Below are 27,179 nucleotides of genomic sequence, written 5' to 3' on the forward strand. Positions count from 1 at the left end.
GAGGAACAGAGAGAAAGAGTCCGCGTCCCCTTTGTCAGGGATGGCCTGTGTTTCCTCCCCTAACCTGGGTTCTCTTAGGAGGAAGGAGGCCTGTTGAGACAATTATCATCCGGTATATCAGGAGGGAGTTTCCTGACCTGGTTCCTGAGCACGTTCCCCAAGGGGCCCCAGGGTCCGGGTAGCCATGAAGGCCTGGAGGTGGGTACCTCTGTCCGTTTACTAAGGCCACACAGTGTTACAGGATCAGTCCTTTCTGCATTTTGCAAGCCCAGTTGTTGCCAGTGGGTTACAAAGGCATCCCAAGGGAGAATCTTTGGAGACTGAGGAGAAACCCCCATGCTCCTCCCAGAGAGAAAAGTCGAAAGGAAAGAGAGAGAGGCTCCGTTGCCGCTGACCTGACCCGACTCCTGGGTGGCACCCCATGCACACGGCATGTCAGAGCTTCCTGGTGTCAACGCTCCCCGAGGCGTCCCTCGAATAAAATCTCCATGACCGCCAACTGGCCGACTGAGGGCTCCTGAAGGAGGGATGCTAGCGTCCCCCCACTTCCCCGTTGCATTCTAGACTGCAGACGGGTGCTTGGCGAATGGACCGAAATACCTTACCCCGAAGGCCGTGCCTGAAAAGGGCCCTGATGGTCATGTCCTGATTCCCTGGTCTTTGAAGAGCATGCCACGGAGGCCAGGCTCCAGGTTCTTGAAGAACCTGCCGTTTGTAACCCACGGAAAACACTAGAAAAGTTTCACAAGGGGGAATCAATTGCCCAGTTTTGTAATTTCAGTAGTAGTTAGTAGAGGACATTGACAGAAAGCAGCACAGGTGGAAATCCATCATGGTCCAAGTGACAGTCCCACCCATAGAGTCTTCACAAGCAACTCCCCTAGGGAACGGTCCCCAGTTGGGTTTTAATTCACTCAGGTACTGGTTCCCGCCGTCTCCCAGTGGAGCTGTTGCGGCTAGAGGTGGCTAGTCCAGAGTTGTGGAGGGGATCGCCTTAGACCCCTGAGGAGGAAACCTCACTTGGGAGTCTTAGGCTTCGTGGCTTAGGTGGCTGTCCCGTGCCCTACGCAGACAACGTTGTCTAAGGACAGGAGTGAAGACGGGACATCAAGTTTCTGGATCTCATTACCATCCCGGCCAGGGTACCAACTTGCAGCCAAAGGGCAGGCGCTCTCCTCCCCACAGAGTGTCCGGGGCTAGAGGGTGGCAGCCTGCTCAGTTGACAGGAGAGTGTTCCAGTAAGACCACACTCCCCGAAAAGCCCCTGAAATGAGAGTAAAGGAGGAAAAGAGAAAAGTAGAAGCTTGCAGGGTGATTGCCAGCTTCTATCTTGGGGGACTTGAGAGAAAGGAAGCAGACTTCCTCGAAGGAAGGATCCTCGAGGATCCTCGAGGTTGGGATCATGTGAAGCTAAGGTTCTCTTTTGTCCCCCACCAAAATGTCATCCTCGGGGCAGCTGAGCTCCCACAGGGAGGCCACTCTGCCTGTTTCAAGGACTTGTCAACGGGCTGTAGGCAGTAAGGGGATTTATTTTCCACTGGCCTTACTTTCCACACATCACCATGGCAAGCACTTAAACCCCTTTCCTTTCTTCTTGGGTAGCCAGGACTGTCTGGGGTTATCAAACATATTCCAACCAGGGGGGCGGGAGGGGTGCAGTACCGGCCTGTATTTTGCCCTCAGCCTACCGTATGCTCCCTCATCACAGGGCACACCATCATGGTAAGGCCCTCCCGTTTTGCCGACCCCCACAGCCACAGTCCTTCCCCAAACCAGGAGGTACAACAGGTCAGTGGCAGGACAAAAGACTGCCGGCGAGCCCGCTATACCTGCCGAACTCTTCAAAGAGAAGCCGAGGCCCGAAGGGCACCAGGAGACAGAGCACAAGGAAAAAATGCCAGACGGTCTCCCAGCCAGCCTAAGGTCCAGGATCCCCAAAGGGAGCCCAGCCCCCTAGCGGAGCCCTGGAGCCTTCTCCTCCAGCTCCAGTTCAGCCCCGCCCCACCCCCCCACCCCCACTGTAGCTCGGGCACATCATCCGGCAGCAACACCCCCAGCACTAAGCTGAGCCCCAGAGGGAACCGACGGGGCCCAGCCTCTGTCATGGGGAACAAGGTCCACCGCCAGTAGTGAATACTGGGAGCCATGGACAATGACCCCAGGATCCCGATTTGGCAACACGAGGGACCGGTACGAAGGTTATTCAGATTCTTAGTAACAGCGTTTTGCTATGTGACACCTAAAAAAGGGAATAAAATCATACCCCTTTGACCTTAATAAATATCATCAAATAACGCCATTTGAAACCTACACTGAAGGAAGACAGGAAGCTGCACCGAAGGAAGCAGCTGAGCCACAGTCCATGTCTTTATTTTGTTCTTTCACTTTACCTGGGTTTCATTGTATTTGATTATTCTTTTTATCTGTTTATATTGGTTTAATCCATGCCCATTGTAGTTTACAAAGTGAAAAGACAAGTACCTTTGTATACAATATACAGACACAGCGTCGCACAGTGGGGCCCAGGGGCGGGGCAGAGGAGACCACTTTCCCTGGGAACAGAAGTTCTAATGCCAGGAATGGATCTGGGTAGAAGGCTGGGCAGCCAGCCATGCCAGCCCCTGCTTAGGTCAATTCCCATTTCCTGGGTCTCCCCTCTCCCCCCAACTCCTAAAAAAGAGCCCCAGAGATAACACCAAGGACGGGATCCTGTCCCATTGGGCGAGTGCCCACGTCAAGAGAAGAAATATACACCCCTGAACACATAGCACGTGGGAAGGGATACCGTTTCAAAAACTTAAATAAATATTTACTTAGAGAGGGACAGTGCGAGTGGGGGAGGGACAGAGGGAGAATCCCAAGTCTACTCTGTGCTATCAGCTCGGAGCCCGACGCGGGGCTCCAGCTCACAAAACTGTGAGATGGCGACCTGAGCAAGACCAAGAGTGGGACGCTTGAGCCACTGAGGCCCACCCAGGAGCCCCGTCCCTGCGTTTTAAGTGCAGGGAATGATGCTGAGCTCCAGGAAGCCCGGGGACATGGCACAGGAGATTGGCCAGGGCGATGGGTGGGACCAGATCCAGAACAGCTTCACAGGCTGGAGGAGTGTCGGTGGGATAGTGACCTGCTGGATTTGGAGTTGTAGGAAGCACAAGGTGGAGGGCCACACCATCATGGTGAGGCCCTTCCTTTTTGCTGACTCCAGGAGCCACAGCCCTTCCCCAATCCAAGTTCCAGCCATCTGGGGCGGGGGGGGGGGAGGGTCTTCTGGGAGGCGCCAGGACAAATACCGAGCGGGGAATGCAACTATGTTCTAGTATTTGTGACCCTCAAATGAGAAAACCTTTGGAGGAAATTGATGAGCGTCCACCCAAGCAAGAGAGCAGAGTTCAAAGCCGTTATGAAGGACCGATGGGAAAATATAGGGCAGGAGGAAGGACTCAGTCCTTATGTGGAGCCAGGCCATGACACCGAGGACCCCCCGGCTGCCTCAGGTAATGACAGAGCAGAAGGCAAAACGTCCAGGCAGTCTCCCACCAGCCTAGAGCCCAGCCCTCTCCTGGAGCCTCATTCCAGCCTTCTGCAGCTCCAGCATATTCTCAAAGTGGAGCCTTTTGACTTCTGTAGGAACCAGCATCATGAGAACCATTAGCCTGGCCAGGTGTGACCCATTCACCACAGACGCAGACACGCATGGCGAACGCTGGGAGCCAGGGAGCACGTCCCTAGAGCCAGAAAACCGCTGTGTAGAAACTGCATACAGATTGAAAAAAAAGAGTTTTCCAAACAATAAAATAAAACCCAAATGAGAGAGCCAAGGCTCCGTGCCTCCATTTTATTTTGTTTTGTTTTGTTTCATTTTCGAAGTTTAAAGCAACTTCAATAAATACTTGTTTGAAAGAGAGGGACAGTGCAAGTGCTGGAGGGGCAGAGAGAGAACCCAAGCAGCCTCTGTGCTATCAGTTCAGAGCCCGATGTGGGGCTCCAACTCACAAAACCGTGAGATCACGACCTGAGCAAAACCACGTGTGGGATGCCGAGGGACGGAGGCCCACCCAGGTTCCCCGTCCCTGCATTTTAAGTGCAGCGAAAGATGCTGAGCTCCAGGAAGCCCCGGGACAGGTGCAGGACACTGGCCAGGAGTCGGACCCAAACCCACGCGGGTGTGTGTGATGCAACGTGGGTGCACCGTGTGGACACGGTGGCCCGGGCAAGCAGATACGGTCCCGTGGACAACGGGAGTGTGCACACCCCTCAGAGTTCTCTGCAGTGGATTCCCATCAAGAGGATATCTCGTGTCCGCGGCCTACAAGAGGAGAGGCCACCCGAGCTGCGGGTCTGTCCTTCTGTCCCCAGCTGGGTGAAGCTTTAGAGACTGGGCTGCTTTTCCTGAGGCATCTCTCTCCTCCCCTGCTCTTGTGTTTTTTGTATGGGGAGGAGGGAGGCCGTTATTCCAGATCTTGTAATGAAGTCGATGCCGCAGAAAGTTGTATCACAGATACTCTGTTTGCATCCTCGCCAAACAGAATTGGGGCCGCGCATGTCCCCGTCGGAGGAGTGTGGAGTGATGTAGTCCTAGGGAATTCACCAGAACAACTAAATGGAAAAATCACCTAAGGGACTTGTTGTGGGAGTATTGCAGGGCAGAAATGCAGACTGTGGAGGCGCCTGGGTGGCTCAGTCGGTGAGTGGCCGACTTCGGCTCAGGTCACGATCTTGCAGTTCCTGGGTCCAAGTTCCTCGTCGGGCCCTGCGCTGACGGCTCGGAGCCCGGAGCCTGCTTCAGATCCTGTGTCTCCCTCTCTCTCTGCCCCTCCCCAGCTCTCACTCTGTCTCTGTCTCTCTCAAAAATAAAGAAATGTTAAAACAAATTTTTTTTTACAGAAATGTAGAGATTGTGGGGCGCCTGGGTGGCTCAGTTGTTTAAGTGTCCCAATTTAGCTCAGGTCGTGACCTTGCAGTTTGTGGGTTCGAGCCCCGCGTCGGGCTCAGTGCTGACAGCTCGGACCCTGGAGCCTGCTTCGGATTCTGTCTCTCCCCCTCTCTCTGCCCCTCCCATGCTCATGCTCTGTCTCTCTCTGTCTCTCAAAAATAAATAAACATTAAAAAAATTTAAAAAAAAAAAGAAAGCAATGTAGAGATTGTATCCTACCTTCCTACACTAACATTGCCCCACATTTTCAGAAGGGCCAAGGGGAACATTTAGGTCCTGTGGCCTATGTTGCTTATGACCAAGACTTCACAACAGGGTAACAGAGTCCTGAGAACCAGCCTGTGTGGGAGTGGAAATGGCGTGGGAGTGGGCCCCCAAAGTAGCTTAGGGGTCCCAAACGTTGCAGCTGAGTCTCCACTGTAATGCAGGAGTCTAGCTTTTCCATGTCCCGCATGGGGAGGGATCCCCCCCACCCCCACAGGAACCTGGAGGGTTTTCACACCAAAGGAAGCTGTGCACATACAGGACAGAGGTGGGGGGAGGCAGGCAGGGGTGGGCGTTTGGAGCAGCACCCCTTATTTCCAGGACCATGCCCACTAGTGCATTTTGCTCTGCATCCCCAAACTTGAATGTCCCCTAGCTCAAGGCCTGCGAAGCAGTCTGCTGGGAGCATGGGATGCTCCACCAATGAGACTTTCTCCTGTGAGCTCAGGGCCCCTGGCTGCCTCTGGTCTCCTTAGTCCAAACGGGTTCTCGGGGACAGTCTTCATGTTCTAAAGAGTGGGGACCAACGTGACAACTTCCGCGACACAAGACACCTTTGGCTGCAGGTGCACAGTGGGCTCTGGGTGGGGAGCTTCAGAGACAGTCATCGCGTCCCTCAGCGATTTGACACCCCTGGTGGGTTCTCACCTGCTTCCTGAATTATGAAATTACTTCATGCAGCTTGTGTGATGAACAGTCTCTCGTAAAACATGAACTCAGGGTAGAGAGCGGTCAGTGCCGAGAGAGGACATTAAAGGGGATGTGGCAGACGTGTCCATGTGGCTCCCGGTGGCATTATCCACTACTCGGAGTAACCAGACACCGGACTCTGAACTGCGCGTGTGGCCGCCCAAGACCCTAGGGTTCCCGGCATCCTCTGCGGCAGGGCCGGTTGAGTGACCACACTCTCCCCCCTGGATGGGACGGGAAGCGATTTGTCCTTCTGGGATGTCTCCTAGCAGAGAACCAGGCCCTTTGTGCTTCTCTCCCTGTCCTGCTGCTGGGGACGCAAACTCCCACCCTGGCCCCAGGGCAGCTCCTCTGGGATGACAGGGCTTTGGGGAGAGGAGCTTCCTGGGGCAGCCCTGCCAGGCCAGCCCTGGACCGTCTGCCTGTAGACCGAGCCGGAGAGAGATGCAAACTCATGCGGAGCACCTCCGTGACAGCAGCTGAACCTTGTCGTAACCAGGACAGCAGTCTTGGGGCAGACTTTTCCGTGTGCTTCCTTTGGGCCAGGCTGCTCCCAGAACCACAGCCCTCCGAAATTCTCAGCCCTTCCTTCTGTGGGGTGAACAGCCAAGCTCGGCTCTAGCCCTCCCCTCTCCAGGGGCTTCCCTGGAAATGCAAGAGGCTCCACGCTCCCAACGTAAGGAGTCCACCTCGTATCTTCAGGGACTTCATCCTCTTCCCTCCCACACCGTGCATTCCCACCCTCCACCAGAGAGGTAGCTGGCTTTGAAATAGGCTGTGCTGACTCTCGTCCCGCTAATAGCTGCGGATTCTAATTAAATAACTCCGGGAACAGGCCGTCTCGCGCACGGTGTAACTTGATTATTGCTCGAAAGATGAGTTTGGAGCTGACAAGTTCCCTGCGAAGCTGACAAGCTTAAAAGCTGAATTTGACAAACCGACCAAACAGCAAGCACGGTAGGAAGGTGGAGCCAGGGACTTGGGGACGACTGGGCCTGAGCTCTCAGTCTGGGGAGACAGATACCGAGGACTTCGCAGGTGCCTGGTCTGCTCAGGGTCATTTCCTATACGCCCTCCGCTCTTACGGAACCTGCCATTTTATGGGGGGAAGGACTTCTAATAACATTAACTTTGCTGAAGATGTCATGACAACGTATACAGTCCATTTGTTTGTTACTCTTAATTGTCTGCAAAGGGTCTGGTAGTGCTACTTTAAAATAAAGTGTATCTAGGGGCGCCTGGGTGGCGCAGTCGGTTAGGCGTCTGACTTCAGCCAGGTCACGATCTCGCGGTCCGTGAGTTCGAGCCCCGCGTCGGGCTCTGGGCTGATGGCTCAGAGCCTGGAGCCTGTTTCCGATTCTGTGTCTCCCTCTCTCTCTGCCCCTCCCCCGTTCATGCTCTGTCTCTCTCTGTCCCAAAAATAAATAAAACGTTGAAAAAAAAATTAAAAAAAAAAAATAAAGTGTATCTAGAGAAAATCTGAGGTTCAGTAAGGCCTACAGATCAGGAGACGATGCCTTTGAGAAGAGTTTGTTACTCACGGTTCCCAGGAGGAAGGGGCACGCCACACCGTGCAGGGCCACGTGAAGAAACCCCAGGAGGAGGGACAATTGTGACAGGCGCCTTACTTGTGGTTTCTGCAGGAGGGAACAAGCAAGGCAGGTGACACGCTTAGGATTGGCTAGTGTGGATAATTTCAGGACCCTGGGGCCTGGGTGGGGGTTGTCCCGAATGATCTGGTACCTGGCCCGGGGGTGATTATGCCAGGTAGACAGTGGCCCGGAGTCGGAGAGTCTGACAGCCTGAAAGGAGGTGGGGGGGTGTGGGCTCTGCGTTGGTCGTTTCTATTTGGCGAGTGGGCCCCTAGAAGGAGGATTCTTCCTGGGGGCGGGAGGGGGTGGTGACAAGCCAGAGAGGTCAAGTCAAAGTGACTCGGCACGCGACCTGTCAGGCAGACAGACGCACGCACACCGGCCTCATCTTACATGTCACCTTCTCAGAGGAACCATCCCCGCCTACCCAACCCCCAGTCACAGCGTCCCCCACCCCTAGTCTCCCTTGCCATTACCAACTTCATCCCTTCGGGGCATTCAGGGCTCCACCCCTGCTCAAGCACCCAGGCACGGCTCCCCCATCCGGAGGAAGAGTCCTCATGCACAAGGACACCAGGTCCTGTGCAATCTCTTCTCCCATGATTGTTCCCCCACGCCCCAGCCGTGGCTGGCCCCCAGCCTCCTCCAGCCCCACCCTGGCACTTCTGAGCCTCCTGACTCCTGCCTTTCCTCTGCCGCGCATGCCCCTTCTAACACAGTGTGCTCACTGTCTGCCCTCCACGGTGTCTTTGCCTCAGGAGCAGGGCACAGAGGTATCTGGGGGTTGTTGTTTGTTTGTTTGTTTTGTCTCATTCACTGCTGTGTCTACGCCTAGGTCGGTGCCAGGCACACGTAGGGGGTCAATAAAGGGTGAATAAACAGCCCTCAGCACTACCCAGGACATTCTGGTTTGTGGTCTACAACATTCACTCACCCGGGGCACATTCACTGAGGCCCTTGCATGCCGGGCTGGTTCCAGACACCAGGGCACAGCGGTGGCTCAAGCCAGCAGGGGTCTCCACTCTCATGTAGCCAACGGTCTAGTGGGAGAGACGAAAAAAAAAGAAGTGACGTGTACACCAAGTCAGGTGGCGGCATATAGAGTGGAGAAAAATAAAATCAGGAAGGATGTTGGACGCAGTTCCTAAAGGTGTTTCGGGAGCAAGTGATGCACTGGGCAGAGTTCCAGGTTGCGAGAAGAGCAAGTGCAAAGGCCCTGAGGCCGCAGCGGGATGCCCGTGTCTTAATTATTAGTGTGGAATCTTAGCTTTGTCTCGAGTCTGTATTTTGTGCATTTGGTACTCCTTGGTTTCACCTTTCTAGCTAATTAGCCCGAGTCTGCGTTATCAATCTGTTGAACTCAGCCAACCCCCAGGGGACAGGTACAAGTACACATGGGGATACTGAGGCCACCCTGGGGGATGTTGCTAGGAATGATGAGCAGTGTCCCGGAGCAGAGGACAGAGCAGGGCTCCCATGCAGCTGGCTCAGGCTAGGTGTGGCAGCGAGAGGGCCATAAGGACAGGTGTGTGGCAGTTATCACACTACAGCCCTCCCACTCAGGGTGCCTCGCGTTTCCACCCGGGCCTGGGCTGGCTGCTCCTCCTTGCTCTCTGTTGGATGGGCACCCATTTGTTCATTCGTTCATTCGTTCATTCACTTACTCATCATCATGTATTCCCATTGCTTCCCTGTGGCCAGATGATGGCTCATCCTGGGAGACCCTCCTCCTCGAAGCCCTTCTTGATTCCCACCGCCTTCCACAGCCCCCTCTGGCCTCACCGAGACCCCCTCCGGCACAGGGCTGTGATCACCCTGGTTCCTCTCCAGTCCGTGAGCTCTCTAAGGGCTCTGGGCCAGATGCAGAAACGGGCTGAGAAAAATGTGACGATAGATAGAATACTGAATAGACACAGGCCACCTGTGGGTCAAGCCCACCTCCTCCCTCTCTCTAGGACCAGAAGGGCTCCATCATTAATAGGAGCCGAGGGACCTTCTCTTACTTCCGTGCTCATTTACACCATTAACAGTCTGGATTTTTTTTTCCAATTTTAATTTATTTTAAACTTTGAGGACATGTCAGGATGGTACCTCTCGGTAATGAGAAACTAATTATCACTTCAAGGGCGGGAATCCATCTGTTGTGTCTGAGCCAAGACAGGACAGTGTGGAAGCTCAGGACGCTGAGGAGACGGCTAGGGGGCCGGGCCTCGGGGCGGGAGACAGATGGAGACGTGGAGACAGGGCTGCCAGGACGTGGGTGGAGCCGGGAGGAGGGGGGAATCTGGGGGCTTCCACACATGGGGGCGAGTGCACCCAGCGTCACCTTCTGTCCCACCCCGCTGCTCCTGCCTTAGCATGCGAGCCCTGTCGCCCCCATTGCATCCCACCCCTGGGCCTTTGCACAAGCTGGGTCCTCAGCACCTAGCAAAGCCCCTCCCCCTTCAGGACTCTGCTCTTCTGACCCTGCCTGCCCACTGCCCACCCCCCACCCTGACACACTCACCCCACCTATACTCAAATCACCTGATTGTAACTGCCTGATGACCAGTCTCCTGGGGACATGGTCTGCTTTTTGAGGGGCAGCTTTATAGACTGGCAGACTGAGGTTCTAACGCCTATTAGTGTGCATGACCTCGGGCAAGACCCTTGTCCCCTGCAAGTGGGCCTGGCCACAGCCACCTCACAGGATGCTGTGCTATACATGAGCACATGTGCCATACATGAGCTATACATGCCAGAACTGGAGCATTGGGCCGGGTGTCTGCTGCTGTGTGCCCTGAGTGTTGACCTTGGAACCACAGACACCCGCTGGCTGGGGTCTGCAAATGCCTGATGGAGGGCCGTATGAGGGACTGTTAGGGTGGATCTTGGGAAGTCAGAAGCCGTGGCATACCTTGGGGACACTTCCCAGAGCCCTTGTTCCCAACGCCTGGCCCACCTCCTCCCCTTCTCAGCTGCCTCTGCAGGGCCGGCCTTGAGGGCTACCTTCTCAGCCCATTGAGACCCCTGGCCAGGGACTGGGGCAGGCTGACATGGCTGTGGCTCATGCCCAGATGAGGAGGTGAAGCTCCCTCCATGAGGCACCAGGGAGGACAGCAAACTCAGATGACTCCAGGGGCCGAGTCTGGAGAGGCAGGGGGAGCTTAGGGAGCAGTGGGGACTGTGGAGGTCTGGGGACACAATCTCTGTCCACAGGATGGCTCCAGCTCAGCCCCAAAAGAGAGCGGCCCGGAGGGAATGTCCCCCAAGCGTCTGGATCTTCTTTTTTTGTTTATATTTATTTTCTTGACTTTATATGCAAGTTAGCATATAGTGCAACAATATAGATTCCTTAATGCCCCTTACACATTTAGCCCATCCCCCCTCCCACAATCCCTCTAGTAACCCTCTGTTTGTTCTCCAGGTGTAAGAGTCTCTTATGTTTTGTCTCTCTCCCTGTATTTATATTATTTTTGCTTCCCTTCCCTCTGTTTTGTATCTGAAAGTCCTCATAGGAGTGAAGTTATAGGAATTTGTCTTTCTCTGACTGACTAACTTCACTTAGCATAATACCCTCTAGTTCCATCCACGTAGTTGCAAATGGCAAGATTTCATTCTTTTTGATTGCCGAGTAATACTCCATTGTATCTATATACCACATCTTTATCCATTCATCCAGAGATGGACATTTGGGCTCTTTCCGTACATTGGCTATTGTCGATAGTGCTGCTGTAAACATCGACGTGCATGTGTCCCTTCAGAACAGCATACCTGTATCCCTTGGATAAATATCTAGTAGTGCAATGGCTGGGTCATAGGGTAGTTCTATTTTTAATTTTTTGAGGAACCTCCATACTGTTTTCCAGAGTGGCTGCACCAACTTGCATTGCCACCAACAATGCAAAAGAGATCCTCTTTCTCCGCATCCTCGCCAACATGTCATTGCCTGAGTTGTTAAGGTTAGCCATTCTGACAGGTATGAGGTGTTCTCTCATTGTGGTTTTGATTTGTATTCCCCTGATGATAAGTGACGTTGAGCATTTTTTCATGTGTCGGTTGGCCATCTGGATGTCTTCTTTGGAGAAGTGTCTATTCATGTCTTTTGCCCATTTCTTCACTGGATTGTTTGATTTTTGGGTGTTGAGTTGGATAAGTTCTTTATAGGTTTTGGATACTAACCCTTTATCTGATATGTCATTTGCAAATATCTTCTCCCATTCTGTTGGTTGCCCTTAAGTCTTGCCGATTGTTTCTTTGGGTGTGCAGAATTTTCCTTTTGATGAGGCCCCAGTAGTTCATTTTTGCTTTTTGTTTCCTTGCCTCTGGAGACGTGCTGAGTAAGAAGTTGCTGTGGCCAAGATCAAAGAGATTTTGCCTGCTTGCTCCTCTAGATTTTGATGGCTTCCTTTCTTATGTTTAGGTCTTTCATCCATTTTGAGTTTAGTTTTGTGTATGGTGTAAGAAAGTGGGCCAGGTTCATTCTTCTGCATGTTGCTGTCCAGTTTTCCCAGCACCAATTGCTGAAGGGACCATCTTTATTCCCTTGGGTATTCTTTCCTGCTTTGTCAAAGATTAGTTGGCCATACATTTGTGGCTCCATTTCTGGGTTCTCTATTGTGTTCCATTGATCTGAGTGTCTGTTTTTGTGCCAGTACCATACTGTCTTGATGATTACAGCTTTGTAATACAGTTTGAAGTCTGGGATTGTGATGCCTCCCGCTTTGGTTTTCTTTTTCCAGAGTGCTTTGGTTCTTCGGGGTCTTTTGTGGTTCCATACAAATTTTAAGATTCTTTGTTCTAGCTCTAGGAAGAATGCTGGTGTTATTTTGATAGGGATTGCATTAACTATGTAGATTGCTTTGGATAGCATTGACATTTTAGCAATATTTGTTCTTCCTATCCAGGACCATGGAATATTTTTCCATTTCTTTGTGTCTTCTTCAAATTCTTTCATAAGCTTTCTATAGTTTTCAGTGTATAGATTTTTCACCTCTTTGGTTAGAATTATCCTTAGGTGTTTCATGGTTTTTGGTGCAGTTGTAAATGGGATCGATTCCTTGATTTCTCTTTCTGTTGCTTCATTGTTGGTGTATAGGAATGCAACTGATTTCTGTGCATTCATTTTATATCCTGTGACTTTGCTGAACTCATGGGTCAGTTCTAGCAGTTTTTTGGTGGAATCTTTTGGGTTTTCCATATACTGTATCATGTCATCTGCAAAGAGTGAAAGTTTGACCTCCTCCTGGCTGATTTGGATACCTTTTATTTCTTTGTGTGGTCTGATTGCTGAGGCTAAGACTCTCAATACTATGTTGAATAACAATGGTGAGAGTGCACATCCCTGCCGTGTTCGTGACCTTAGGGGGAAAGCTCTCAGTGTTTCCCCATTGAGGATGATATTAGCATTGGGTCTTTCATATATGGCTTTTATGACCTCAAGGTGTGATCCTTCTATCCCTACTCTCTTGACGGTTTTTATCAAGAAAGGATGCTGTCAAATGCTTTCTCTGCATCTATTGAGAGGATTATGTGGTTCTTGTCCTTTCTTTTATTGAGGTGATGAATCCTATCTATTGTTTGCAGATATTGAACCAGCCCTGCATCCCAGGTATAAATCCCACTTGGTCGTGGCGAATAATTTTTTTAATGTATTGTTGGGTCCTGTTGGCTAATACCTTGTTGAGGACTTTTGCATCCATGTTCAGCAGGGAAATTGGTCTATAGTTCTCCTTTTTAGTGGGGTCTCTGTCTGGTTTGGGAATCCAGGTAATGCTGGCCTCATAGAAAGGGTTTGGAAGTTTCCTTCCACTCCTCTATTTTATTGGAACAGCTTCAAGAGAATAAGTGTTAACTCTTCCTTAAATGTTTGGTAGAATTCCTCTGGAAAGCCATCTGGCCCTGGACTCTTGTTTTGGGGGAGATTTTTTATTACTAATTAGATTTCTTTACTGGTTATGGGTCTGTTCAAATTTTCCATTTCTTCCTGTTTCAGATTTGGTATTTATATGTTTCTGGGAATTTGTCCGTTTCTTCGAGAGTGCCCATTTTATTGGCATATAGTTGTTCATAATAATCTCTTACTGTTTTTATTTCTGCTGTGTTGGTTGTGATCTCTCCTGTTTCATTCCTGATTTTATTTATTTGGGTCCTTTCCTTTTTCTTTTTGGTCAAACTGGCTAGTGGTTTATCAATTGTGTTAATGCTTTCAAAGAACCAGCTTCTGGTTTCATATGATCTGTTCTACTGGGTTTTTGTTTTGTTTTGTTTTGTTTTGATAGCATTGATTTCTGCTCTAATCTTTATTATTTCCTGCCTTCTGCTGGTGTTGGGTTTTCCTTGCTGTCCTTTTTCCAGCTCTTCAAGGTGTAAGGTTAGGTTGTGTATCTGAGACCTTTCCTCCTTCTGTCAGAAGGCCTGGATTGCTATATCCTTCCCTCTTATGACCGCCTTTGCAGTGTCCCAGAGGTTTTGGGCTGTGGTGTTATTTTCATTGGCTTCCATGTACTTTTAAATTTCCTCTTCAACTTCTTGGTTAGCCCTATCATTCTTTAGTAGGATGTTCTTTAGTCTCCAAGTATTTGTTATCTTTCCACATTTTTTTCTTGTGGTTGATTTTGAGTTTCCCAGCATTGTGGTCTGAAACTATCCATGTTATGATCTCGATCTTTTTGTGTTTGTTGAGGATTTATTTGTGTCCCAGTACATGATCTATTCTGGAGCAAATTCTGAGCACACTGGAGAAGAATGTATATTCCGTTATTTTAGGATTTAAGTTTTTTTAACGTTTCTTTATTTTTGAGACAGAGAGAGACAGAGCATGAATGGGGGAGGATTAGAAAGAGAGGGAGACACAGAATCTGAAGCAGGCTCCAGGCTCTGAGCTGTCAGCACAGAGCCCAATGTGGGGCTCAAACTCACGGACCATGAGATCATGACCTGAGCTGAAGTCGGACGCATAACTGACTGAGCCACCCAGGCACCCCGTGTTGCTTTAGGATTTAATTTTCTGAATATATCTGTTAAGTCCATCTGGTCCAGTGTGTCATTCAAAGCCATTGTTTACTTCTTGACTTTCTGTTTAGATGATAAGTGGGGTGTTGAAGTCCCCTACTATGATGGTATTATTATCAATGAGTTTCTTTCTGTTTGTGATTAATTGGCTTATATATTTGGGTCCTCCTACATTTGGAGCATAAATCTTTACAATTGTTAGGTCTTCTTGGTGGATAGACCCTTCATTATGATATAATGCTCTTCTTCATCTCTTGTTACAGTCTTTATTTTAAAGTCTAGATGGTCTGATATAAGTATGGCTACTCTGGCTTTCTTTTGTCAGCCATTAGCATGGTAGATGGTACTCCATCCCCTTACTTTCAATCTGAAGATATCTTTAGTTCTAAAGTGGATCTCTTGTAAACAGCATATACATGGATCTTGTCTTCTCATCCATTCTGTTACCCTATGTCTTTTGGTTGGAGCGTTTAGTCCATTGACATTTAGAGTGAGTACTGAAAGATATAAATTTATTGCCATTATGTTTCTTGTAGAGTTGGAGTTTCTGGTGGTGTTCTCTTGTCCTTTCTAGTCTTTGTTGCTTTTGCTCGCTCTCTCTCTCTCTCTTTCATCCTTTCTCCCCTCAGAGAGTCCCCCTTAAACTTCCTTGCAGGACTGATTTAGTGGTCACAAACTCCTTTAATTTTTGTTTGTCTAAGAAACTTTTAATCTCTCCTTCTATTTTGAATGACAGCCTTGCTGGACAAAGAATTTTTGGCTGCATATTTTTCCAATTCAGCACATTGAATATATTCTGCCACTCCTTTCTGACCTGCCAAGTTTCTGGTGATAGGTCTGCTGAAAACCTGACCTGTCTTCCCTTGTAGGTTAAGGACTTGTTTCCCTTGCTGCTTTCATGATTCTTTCCTCGCCTGAGTATTTTGTGAATTTGACTGTGAGATGCCTTGTTGATGGTCAGTTTTTGTTGAATCTAATGGGAGTCCTCTGTACCTCCTGGATTTTGATGTCTGTGTCTTTCTCCAGATTAGGACACTTTTCTTCTGTGATTTGCTCACTTAAACCTTCTACCCCTTTCTCTCACTCTTCATCTCCTGAGACCCCTATGATTCTGATGTTGTTCCTTTTTAATGAGTCACTGATTTCTCTAATTCTTAAATCGTGCTCTTTTGCCTTGGTCTCCCTCTATTTTTCTGCTTCATTATTCTCCATAAGTTTGTCCTCTATATCCCTGAATCACTTCTCTGCCTCATCCATCCTTGCCACCATGGCATCCTTTCAAGATTGCAGCTCAGTATACCATTTTTTTATTTCATCCTGACTAGATTTAACTTCTGTTATCTGTGCAGAAAGGGGTTCTAATCTATTTTCGACTCCAGGTAGTATTCTTATTATCATGATTCTAAATTCTGATTCAGACATCTTGATTGGGCCTGTGTTGGTTAAAGTCCCTGGCTGTCGTTTCTTCCTGCTCTTTCTTTTGGGGTGAATAACTTCGTTTTGTAATTTTCAAGGAAGAAGAGGAATTAATCACGTAAAAAATATAAAATTAAAAATTAAACACACACACACAAAAATCAAAGAAATGATGCTAGATCCTAGGTGTGTTTTGTTCCGGTTCTTGAAAGGAGATTGATAGATTGGAGGGGAAAAAAAGGGGGGGGGGAGGAAAACATTTGAAAATTTGAAAAAATGAATATAGAATGAAAAATGAATATAGAATAAAATGAAATGATGGAAGTAAAATAGAATTTGAAAACTTACAAAAAAGTAAAAAGTATAGTAGAAAGAAAAATTAAAGAAAAATATTTTTAATAAAAATTGAAAGTAAAAATAAATTTTTTCTCTTCCTGTAGTCAAGAAAAAGAAAAGAAACAAAAAAAGAAAAAGAAAATGGAATAGATGGACCAGCAAACAGCCTGAAATATGGTTGAAATTACATCCTTTTTCCCTAGAAGTCAAACTATGAAGCGCTTTATAGTCCATAAACTAAGCAAGCAGAGAGACTTGTGGTGTTCCTGAAGAGCGAGGTTGGCCCAGTTGGGCGGGGCTTAGTGTAACGGCTCCTAGATGGCGCTGCTTAGCTTACTGGGGTGGATTGTTGTGGTGCTTGTAGGTATGTATGCTCATGCGCGGGAGGGGTGAAAATGGCGACTCCCGGCTACCCAGTCTCTAGTATGGGAACTCTGCTCTCCCCAACCAGCAGTCGCACACCTGTCCTTTGTCTCCGACTTCCATTCACTGCCTGCTTTTACACTGTCCGTGACCAAGCCGTCAGGTTGCCAGGCGGCACCTCCCTCCTGAGTTTTATCTCAGATGCAGCGGTGTTTCCCGACCCCTCACTTCTGAGGGACTGTGGCTTTGACCCGCTGAGACTTTCCATGGGAGAGTCTCACTGAGCAATGGCCAGGTGCCAACCGCACCCAGGAACGTTCACGGGACCATGCTGCTGCTGATGTGCAGAGACTGCAACTGGGTGCCAGCCCGCCCCAGAAAAAGTTCACGCAATTGTATAGCGGCAGCATTTCAGGGACTATGCAAAATCACAACACAATTCTGGCGCCAGGCTTCTCCCTTGACAACCTTGTTCCAGCACCAGCGAATATGGTTGTTCTCTGGGGTCTGCTGGTACCTTTGCCTCTGTGGGGGCCGCACCGCCTCTACCAGATGTCCTCCCAGCGGGGGAACCGCCTCTCCCCTGTGGCTCAAAGACCCTCTGGACTTCACTCTGCTCCTGGGGATTTGCCCTTCCCACCAGAGCACTGCCAGGTATTGAGCTGCGGACTTCCAGGCTCTGCGTTCCACCTGTTTATAGCATCTTAATGGAATTTAAGCCCTCTCCTTTCTCCTTTCTCCCTTTTTAGTTCAGTCACTGTGGCTGTTTCCACTTTTTCACTTTCTCTCCAAATGCTTTTGGGGGGGAGTGCTTTTCCCATACCTCACCCCCCCGCCCGCATCTCCATCCTCTCTCTACCTGCAAAAACAGCTCCCTGCCCTCCGTGGCTTCTCTCTCCCCTAGTTTGCCTCTCCGTGTCGTGTACCTGCTGAGTTCTGTGGTTCAGGTTGTGCATGTTGTTGTGTTAATCCTCAAATCCGTTTTCTAGGTGTGCAGGATGGTTTGGAGTTGATCTGGCTGTATTTCATGGATGCAAGATGCAAAAACAACTTGCACGCTCTCCCTCCATGTTGGCTCCTCCCCAGCTAGATCTTCTCATGTCAGATCACACAGCCACTGCTAAAATCGCCACACCTGGGTTTCCATCTGAACTCTCCCAATGTTGAATGTGAAAATTAATTCTTTCAAAGTCTGGATTTGGCCCCTGAGGCCTAGTTCCTGGCCCTTGGTTGAAGTCGCTTGACTAGAGATGGGCTGAGGGCCAGGAGCCCCAAGACAGGGTCCAGATTCGGGATATGCGCAGCCCCTGTGCCCCCACCTGGTGGCCTCCTTGTGGACATGCAGGGGCACCCCTTCACCACCACCACCACCCCAAAATCAGCCTCCTGGGCAGGGTGCGGTGGCCTGCAGGCTGCTAGGTCTCTGCTTCACTGGCAGAGCCGCCTCACTGCCTGGAGCTGGCTTCGGATTCCGTGTCTCCCTCTCTCTCTGGCCCTTCCCTCGCTCACGCTCTGTGTCTCTCTCTCTCAAAACTAAATAAAATACGTTAATTAGAAAAATTTTTTTAAAAAGTAGTTGCTGATTTCAGCACCATGGGGACAGGAGGACTTGGCGACTCACCTGGAGACAGAGCCAGGATTCAAACCCAGCCTGGACCCAGGAGACATCCCTGTCCTTCCTCCCTTTTATGACTGCCTGGTTGTTGGGCAGGGATGGCTCCCGGGGCTGATAGCTGGTACCTCTCCGAGGGACACTGGCATGTGTCATGATGGCTCCTGGGGAAGTAGAGAGTGTGGGCCTGGGCATCAGGTCTGCATCAGACCCCAGCTCTGCCCCTACCTGCTGTGTGACCTGGAAACTGCCCTGGCCTCTCTGTGCCTAGCTTTCCCAACCTGACTCGTAGGGCTGCTGTGCTTGGCACGCAGTCGGCTCTCCACCGAAGGACAGAAGCCAGTGCTTCCAAAGGGACCTTCTCTTACGAGCTGAAAGGTGACACACGTGGGCCATGTGTCACCCAGAGCTGCTCCTTGACAGGTGAGGCTAGCGTGACCCAACAGGTCCTCCTGCCCACACACCCCTCCCACCTGAGGCCTTTCCCTTGTCACTGACAGTGATGAAGAGCAGGTCACAGTGCCCCAGGAAGTCTGAACTGAGTTTGTGACCTGGGCGAATCCCCCGTCTCCCACGACTGGGTTTCCTGGTCGTTTGAATAAGGGACAGAGCGCCACTCACTCGGGTCTTAGCTGCAAGGCCCCCAGAGGCACGATTTACTAATTGCCCCACTGCTTGGGGGCCGGGAGGTATGGATTCCAGGGCACATGAGCCTCTTCCCCGGGGACTTTAGGGGACTCCAGGGGACTCATGCCCAGCCAGCCTCCTAGAACAGGGTTAGCGATCCAAGGCCAAGTGCAACTTGTTGGGAAAACAGCCCTGCCCACCGCTGAAAATGTGACTGTGACACATGGCGGGTCCCAGGTGCCTGAACCCCCGTCACCCAGAAAGCAGAGCTGGAGAGTGTGGACTACCTATGGCTAAGGTTTGTTTTGCACCAGAACAGCAGAGCCGAGGAGTTGTGGCAGACACAAAGGCGGAGTAAAATGCTTTATGGAGAAAGCATTCCGACCCTGCCCTGGAAGACAGGGATCACGACAGCAATGATAGCGTGTCTGGGAGCACACTCAGCCCCAACCAGCTTCTGAGCTAACCCGGTGTTACCTCGCTTAATCCCCCCCACCCCACCCTAAGAGGGAGGGCTTTCAAGAGTCCCAGTTTACAGATAAGAAAACTGAGGCTCGTTTTCCTTTTGATGACTAAGTGATGGAGCCAGCTTTGAATGCCAGTGTTCCTATTTCACAGCCATGTCTCGCCACCTGGTTTGGAGAAGGGGCGGGTCCAGGCGGCTGGGACACTCCATCTTTCACACATACAGCCCCCCTCCGGGGCCTGCCGTCCCGGAGGCAGCTGGATGAGTCCACTTCATCGATTTCCTCTAAACCCACTCAATCCCTGGCGGCAGCTCTCCTGGCGGCCTGACACTTTGCTGGCTGAGGTTTTCTGGGTGAATCCTCGGTGCCCGCCCACCCGCCCTGCTTGGTCAGACAGGCCCCTCCCAGCCTTGTGATTCTAAGCCCTCAGCTCAACGTTTTACAGAACTGCATGAAAAGAGGCCTGCTGGCCTGTGCGCGAGGGGGAGTTTATTGGGTGGCCTCTTAACACTAAAGTCAACGCAGGAAGGGAACAGAATTGATGTGCATAATGGGACTCAACTTGAAGCTCAGAAGCTGTGGCCCCAGAAGAAATCAAAGCTGAGGCTGAGGGCTACAAGAGAGCAGGATTGGGGCTTGACTAGTGGGTTCTCAATGTGCCATTTAATTTTAAAAAATCAGCCCCCTGGATGATACCAGCTTTCCCTTTAAGGCCAGAATTGGCTGACCTGGCAACCCGGGCCCCTGTCCATCCCAGGATGTGATTTCCTGGAACAGAGGGCCTTCATTAGGGCTGCTGCCCTCTCAGACACGGGCTGGACCGTGAGGGCCTCTCCCACGGTGCACCTGCCCACCTGGGCACCCCCGGACCGTGTGGTCCCTGCAAGAGCAGGGCATTCTTCACACTCAGCTCGGTGGGCCCCAGGGCATAACGGATGGATGACACGTTTATGGGGTCACATGTGTGCCCCTCTGCATGGGTGAGCATGGCACAGAGCAGAGCCCTCCTCCCTCCCCTCCCCATGTCCTTTCCCTTCCCATCCTCTGTACCCCCCTGGTGGAGCGCTGGAGTGAGCAGGAGTTCTGAGCCCCCCTTGGGTTTGTTTAGCCAATAAGCAAACTTCCTGAAGTCCTGAAGGCATACATAGTACGGTGGATGGGGAAAGGCAGAGGCTCTGGGGTCACACCCTACCCCACACCTCACAGCAAGCCCCCACTCACTTCCAGCCTCTGCTGTCTTTTCTGGAGAGTGGGACACAGTCAGCCCCACCCTCGAGCTGGGGGCATCCCGTGTACATGACAACACCGGGCACCGAGTCATTTCAGGCCCCCTGGGGCCTCCGGCTGGAAGCCAGGCTGAGGGCGGGTGGGACCGGTGAGGGCCACAGGGTCGCGGATGTGACACAGTAGCTGTCTAAAGGACCAGGCTGAGGGTGTGCATTCTAATATCCAGAAACAGGTAGCTGCCACTATCAAATGCACGAGTTAAGGTCATGTTTGCTCTCTCTTGTCAGTTATAATCATCCGTTTGAATAGAGGCCACCAGAGTTTTATTAGCGACATTATTGGCTGTCACAGAATGGCTCTACTCTGTTCCTAAAGTGCCCATACAAAACTGCAATTTCCCCTCTTCTCCCACACTCACTCTCATGCTCAGCGTCTCCTAGGAGCTCCCCATAGCCTAAGGCCTGCCCCACTCCAGGCCTAAACTGGAAAATGAGGGCCTGCCCACCTTTCCCACCTGTGCTGTGTTCCCACGGTAATGAACCAGCAGTAATCCCGAGCACCCAAGCTGTCCCCACACTTCTGCACCTCTGTGCCATTCCTTCTGCTCTCCATCCCCTGTGCTTTGAGCCCTCAGCTCCCTTATCCACTTGTCCCTTAGAGCTGGATGGTGTCAGATGCTCACATAGTAGCCTTTGTCCAGCCCTGCCTTCTTCCTGTGGATGCTCCACTTGGAGGAATCAGGGTTGGTCCAAGCCAGGTCACAGCAACCACTTTTCCTGCAGCTGGTGACTGGCTGGGAAAGGGGCTCGGGACCCAGTTCTGGCCAATGAGGTATTAGAGGAAGTCTTTGGGGGCTTCTGTGAGAGATTCTCCTTCCTGAGAAGAGGTGGGCAGGGTTCATGAAGGTGCCCCCTTGCTTCCGACTTGAGTGCTAACTGTGCAGATGTGACGGTCGGAGTGGAGGCAGCCACACGGCAACCGTGAACCAGTGACACCAATATTCTGTTAACGGTAGAACGGAGAAGCAGGCGGCACCTGGGTCACTGATGACATTGTGAGCCACCAGACCACCTCTGGACCTCCCATCTCTCACATCGTCATTAAACATTCAATGTTAGATGCCTTCATAGTTTAAGCCACTCTTGGTAGGGTTTTCTGTCACTTCAGCCAAACACATGCAACTGATACAGCCTTCTAGTGTCGGTTAAAATTTCTCTGTTCTTAACTAGTTCCCCAGCAGACTTGGATCTCAGCCCCTGTCCCTGTACTCTACACCCATGAACTACAGTGCTCTGTCTGTCTGGTTGGCCCATTCGTGTTTGGTCTGTGAACACCTCTGGGACAAGCCTTTTCCTCTCTGGCCAACCTGAGCCTGCACGCAGTGGGCCTTCGGGTCACCCCAGGGACCTCACCACACCCTCTCCTCCCCCATGATGGCCAGAGCCTCCAGCCATCATGAAGCCTTCCAGTTCACTTTGGCCCAAGCACTGCTTCCGGACCCCGAGGGCTTCGACAGCCTCTTGAGGGTAAAGCGTGAGGTCTTTTCTAAATAGAGCTTTCCAGCTGTCAGCTCTTGCCTCGTGTGTCCCTTCAAGTGCTAAGCTGTTGATTTCTTGTCAGCTCGGCCTCTCCTGTGGCAGGCACGGGAGGCCACAGTGCACAGAAAGGAGTGCACGAGTGAGACAGGGAAAGTGCAGTGATGGATACATCCCATTCCAAACCGAGTGAGACTCTTGGCATGTTCTGGAAAAGACCTCGGGTGTGCAAGTCGGGCGTCAGGTTCCCCAAGGCTCCAAGGAAAGAGATGTCCCAGGCATGGTGGAGGGGTGAAGGCTCTTGGCCTCCCTTGTAGCAGCTCCCAATGCCGGCTGTGAATTGGGGACTGCCCTGTGGTCACATGAGCAGGACTCTGCCAAGGAAAGCAAGGGATAGAGAGGGATTCTAGTCCTTGGGGAACTGGGAAGGTGTGTTAGTGCTGGGGAAAGAAGGTCCCTGCCTGCCTTCAGTGCACATTGCTTTTCTGAGTCTTGTAACAGGCACATGACAGTTACCAAGTCTCAGGCACCCACAGAATGCCAGGTGTGGGGCCGGGTGCCCTGACACACGGACAGGCCGTACCATGAGGCTTCTCAGGCTGCACACAGCAGAATCCAGGTGTGCAATCTGGGCTCCACACTTCCAAGCTATAGCCCTGTCACCTCCTTTCTCTGAGCCTCCGCCACGTCCTCTAAAATGGGGTCATCAGTTGCTACCTTAACAGGGTCGGTCCTATGAGGATTAATTTGGGTAATGTGACTGGCCCAGCCTATGGCAGGCCGCCAACAGATACGGTTTGAATCCATTTGGATCTCCAGGTTAGACTGTGGAGTTTTGCACTGTTATCTCAAAGTCCCCCTTGAACCTAGCTTAAATCCATACTGTCACTGTCACAATTCCAGGATGCTCCATTTAGACAACTTCAAGGAGCAATTGGAGTTATTGTTGTTGTTGTTGTTGTTGTTGTTTTTTGATAGCCACTGAGTGACAGAAAAACCAAAGCGGCCTAAGCAAGCAATCAAACGAGGCAGGAAAGAATGATTTACGTCCTAAGAAGGCTAAGGGCAGACAGTTTTAGGCAAGGCCGTACCTGGGTGCTTGATGACATCAGTAGCAATCATCTTTCCGGACCTCTTGGCCTTGCTTACTTTCCTCTGTTCTGGTGTCATTCTCAGCTGGGCTTTTCTGTTAGGAAAGCAAGATGGCCCCCAACAGTCACCTTCAGCCTCCCAACAGAAAAAGAACCCGTCATTCCCTATGATTCCAGCCCTAAGGTCAGGAACCACTGGGACCTAACTGGCACATACCCAGTGCTGAGCCAATCACTGTGGCCAGGGAGGATGGCCAGATTGAGGTCGGGTGACCACCCTCCCTAAGGAAACTCTTGAGCTGTTCAACCTGTTTTCCTGTGTGGGAGTGAACATGAGAGAACAGAGGTTAGTGTCCAGTTGCTGCCCTCCTCTGTGCTTAATATCCTGGGTTGCACCTGCTCTTATCCTCTTCCCGCCACCCCACTGTCTTCGTGGCAGCACTTCTTCCCTTCCCCCACTGCTTACTTCCGTACCATTTCACCCATACCAAAAAGGACCACGACTTCCTGTTTGACTTCAGGATCCGGGGCCCATGCCCAGCTTCAAGATTTGTTTTTTTGCGTCCCGGTATAATCGTTTATTCAGTCAACCAGTGTCCACTGAGTACCTACTATGTGGCTCCCGTGAGTTTTCAGGGTCTAATTATTCTGGGTTTCTGGGGGCAAATCCCAGGAGCCTTCCAAGGAAATGAGTTTTGTCTGAGCAAGCATCTAGAGGCTAGCTTCCAGTCCCTCGGTGCCACCCACTGTGTGGCCCTGAGGGAAGTCTTTCCCCTCTCTGGACCTGTGCTTTCTTATCTGCAAAGTGAGGCACTGGGAAAGTTGAAATCCTGGAGCCCTCTCAGCTCTGACATCCTGTGTGGCTGGGTCTTAGAACAAGCCTCTCCAGCTGAGTCAGCCTGTAAGCACCATGGACAGTGACCACAACACTCCCTCTGCTGCCACTGGGAGCATCTTGGTTGCTGTCCACGTGGGTGCGCTGAACTGAGTCCACAACCATACAGGTCTGGGTCTGAACCTTCCACTTCTTGGCTAATGAGAACACCCAGGGCAGAGGAGACCCCGCGGCTTTCTGTGCCTGTGTGGACCCCAAGGCTCTAAATTCCTGTAAGGTGGCCTAATGCTGCTGCTACAGAAATTCTCTTTTGAGGTGTTTGTGAATCCCAAGCCCTCCCACCACTGACAGTCAAGTCTGGAACTCTGAAAAGGAAGCATAGGGAGGGAGGCCACATGGAGGAGAGGAAGGGTTCTATACAGGTTGCTATATGTCCATGGAGCCCATCCTTCCTCTGCCTCCCTGTCCCTCCCTTCTTCTTCTCTCACCCACTCCCCTTTCTCTGTTATAGCCGAAATTGGTCATAGCCCCGTGGAAGAAGAAAGAGGCCTGATGTGTCACTAGGGAGGCGAGGGATCCTTTTGAGGCATGCCCAGTGGGAGGACTTCCTTTTTCTTCCGGTTGAGTCTAGTTTCTCTTCACTCTTTGAACACTTGGAGACATGAATTAATTCCCCTGGTCACTGTGTCACTCATTTGTCGGCTCACTCGGCTGCTCACCACATCCATGTGTTCCCACCTTTATTTAGCTCAGCCTTTTTTTTCAAGCAAGAAGGGAGATTTCTTAGGAGAACATAGACAGCCCAAGGACAAGCAGAGAATAGAGTAGCTGGTCCTCCCCAAAGATGGGAGCCAGCAACTGTTTAAGACATGAGAAGCCAAGCCTGCTGTATCTTTTGGCCATTCTGGGGTCACACATTCACTCACCTCTGCTCCTCTTTGTACATCACTAGACCCTTCCGTCTTTTAAATCTCTTGGCTTCTCTCCGTTTCCACTGCCATGACCCTAGTGTAAAGCACTATTCTTCTTTTTGCCTGGGAAACTGAGGCAGCCTCCTGAATTTTCTCCCGAATCCCACCCTTGCCCATTTCCAGTCTGTGTCTCTCACTACAGCCAGAGGGATTTTTAGAAATGAACAGTTTATTCAACAGATTTCACTGATCCTAGGAAAGACGTCAAAATCGTAAGCACGGTGTGGAACTGGATTACCACTCCCCCCCATTCGGTGCCCTGTATCGAAGTGCCCTGCTCAGTTGGAGGATTATACAGCACGGCCCGTGTTGTCCTCAGGCATGGCCGAGGGGCTGCTGAACAGTGGAAACAGATGTGAGCACACGCGTTAAGAACCAGTGAGTAATTTACCACTTTTCTTTTCCTTTTTCCACGACAATGGCAATATTCCAGATAGAGACAGACTGCTCCGTCAACCTGAGTGCAAGAGGGGAGAGGAGACGAAGGAGAGCCACATGTGCATGTAGTCTGAGACATAAAGAAACGTTATTGTAGGCCACTGAGATTTAGAGAATTGTGTGTTATGCAGCGTAACCCATCCTAACCTACCCGATACGCATAATCCATGAACTCTTGCCCATCGCCCCATTGCTTTGCTGAGGCACCACTGGCCTTTCGGTCCTTACACAAGTTGCTCCCTCCCTCCTTACAACATTTGTCTGTGACTCTCTCTCTCCTGGGAAAGTTCTTCACTCCCACTGTTGGGCAGTTGACAGTTACTCACCAATGAGGTCTTGGCTTCGCTGTGAAGTACTCAGGAAAGGATTGCCTGGTCCCTGTTCAGAATACCTAGAATTTACCTTCTTTGTCATTAGAGCTCTTTCACTACACTCTCAGTTGGAGGAAAACAGAGCCCAGGGATTTAGATCATGCTTCTTTGAGGCCCTACTCCACCCCCACCAATGTGCCCGGGCCCATGCTGAGGGGCTGGAGGTAAGGGGGTACATCAGCCCTGCGCCCTGCCCCCACAACCTGCCCCGTGATGGGGGAGATAGGTGTGCAAGCAGCAGCATTTGAACCCATTATGATCGTTCTAGCAGAAATTAGTGTAAAGAGGCCAGCGAGAGGCAAGGAAGAGGGGGAGTCAGAGATGGCTTTGAGGAGGATTTGGAGGTGTCCAGGTGGGGGGAGCTTCCTGGGAGAGTGGGCGATGGGGGCATCTGATGGAGGGATTGTAGGGCAAGAAGTGGTGCCCAGAGTTTCCAGGACTTGAAAGAGGATGAACCCAGGAGAAGTTGGAACCAGAAGTAAATATCTGGCGTCTGTGTGTATTCCTGGGAACACAAGTGAGCGTTCCTGTTGGAGTGCCTTTGCAAGCTCATGGTGTTGGCTTCTTGGGGTCGAGGGATGGTGATAACGATGACAGTGGGTTCCAAGCCCTTTCACACCGTGGATATCAGTGGCAGGCTCTGATCCGAGGGTGTGGTGGGCGTGTGTGGGCAGCTGTGTTCCCGGACACAGCAGCGGGAGAGACATCTTTGTCTCCACTCTGCTCATTGGACACGTCTGGATGCCTTAAATTCCTGACTTTGTCTTCTAAGAAAACCCGCCACGGTTCTTTCTAGTGAATCAAGGCTTCCTGTGTACACAGCCCAGTAGTCATTTAAAACGTGTATCAGGTGAACAAAATGAAAGAGAGACGAATCGCCGAAGCATCACGTCCCTGGGTATGATGTCTCTCCGCGTGATCTTGTTGTTAAAAGAATCCGCAGGGACCAAGATGAAACCAGATGCTCCATGATTAGGGGCAGTGGTCACTCAGCAGGCCCCTGCTCTGGGGAAGTGAGGTGTTTCCTGGGGTTTGAGGGCCCTGATGGGACATGACAGAAAAGCTTCTCAGCCTCCCAAAGGTTGGAGGGTGGGCAGTGATGCTGGAAAAGTCACCCCCCTCTGTGGCCCTTGAGTTTCTCGCTGTTGGAATAGGGAGGGAGGTACCATTCCCCGACTGCCAACCTCACTGGCTGTGCGGCTTAGGCAGTAGGTGGACAGTTCTCGGAGAAGCCCATTGGTTCCAAGGAATTGTGGCTGTTTGATGGTATTATTTTCATGCGGGTTGTGAGGTGGACCCTGCTGGGCTCCCCATACTGGAGGGGACAGACACCCACAGAAACTGGACCAGACCCAGCACACAAGCTCTCCTCAGAAAAGCTGACCTCTGTGTGGTGGTTGTCTAGAGGAAGGGACGTC

The 27,179-nt window shown here is 51.0% G+C and overlaps 1 long non-coding RNA gene across 1 annotated transcript; it reads right to left on the reverse strand.

Moving 5' to 3' along the window:
- Positions 1-755: 755 nt before the first annotated feature.
- Positions 756-23,249, reverse strand: LOC147583446 (uncharacterized). Its single transcript, XR_015248210.1, has 4 exons — positions 23,147-23,249; positions 8,414-8,519; positions 7,429-7,524; positions 756-1,264 (listed from the first exon to the last, which is right to left on the reverse strand). It is a non-coding gene; the product is annotated as an uncharacterized LOC147583446 (long non-coding RNA).
- Between the last annotated feature and the right edge of the window lie 3,930 nt (positions 23,250-27,179).

The sequence above is a fragment of the Puma concolor genome, chromosome A2, assembly GCF_028749965.1.
Source record: "Puma concolor isolate L17-30 chromosome A2, mPumCon1.1.hap2, whole genome shotgun sequence".
NCBI classification, from domain to species: domain Eukaryota; kingdom Metazoa; phylum Chordata; class Mammalia; order Carnivora; family Felidae; genus Puma; species Puma concolor.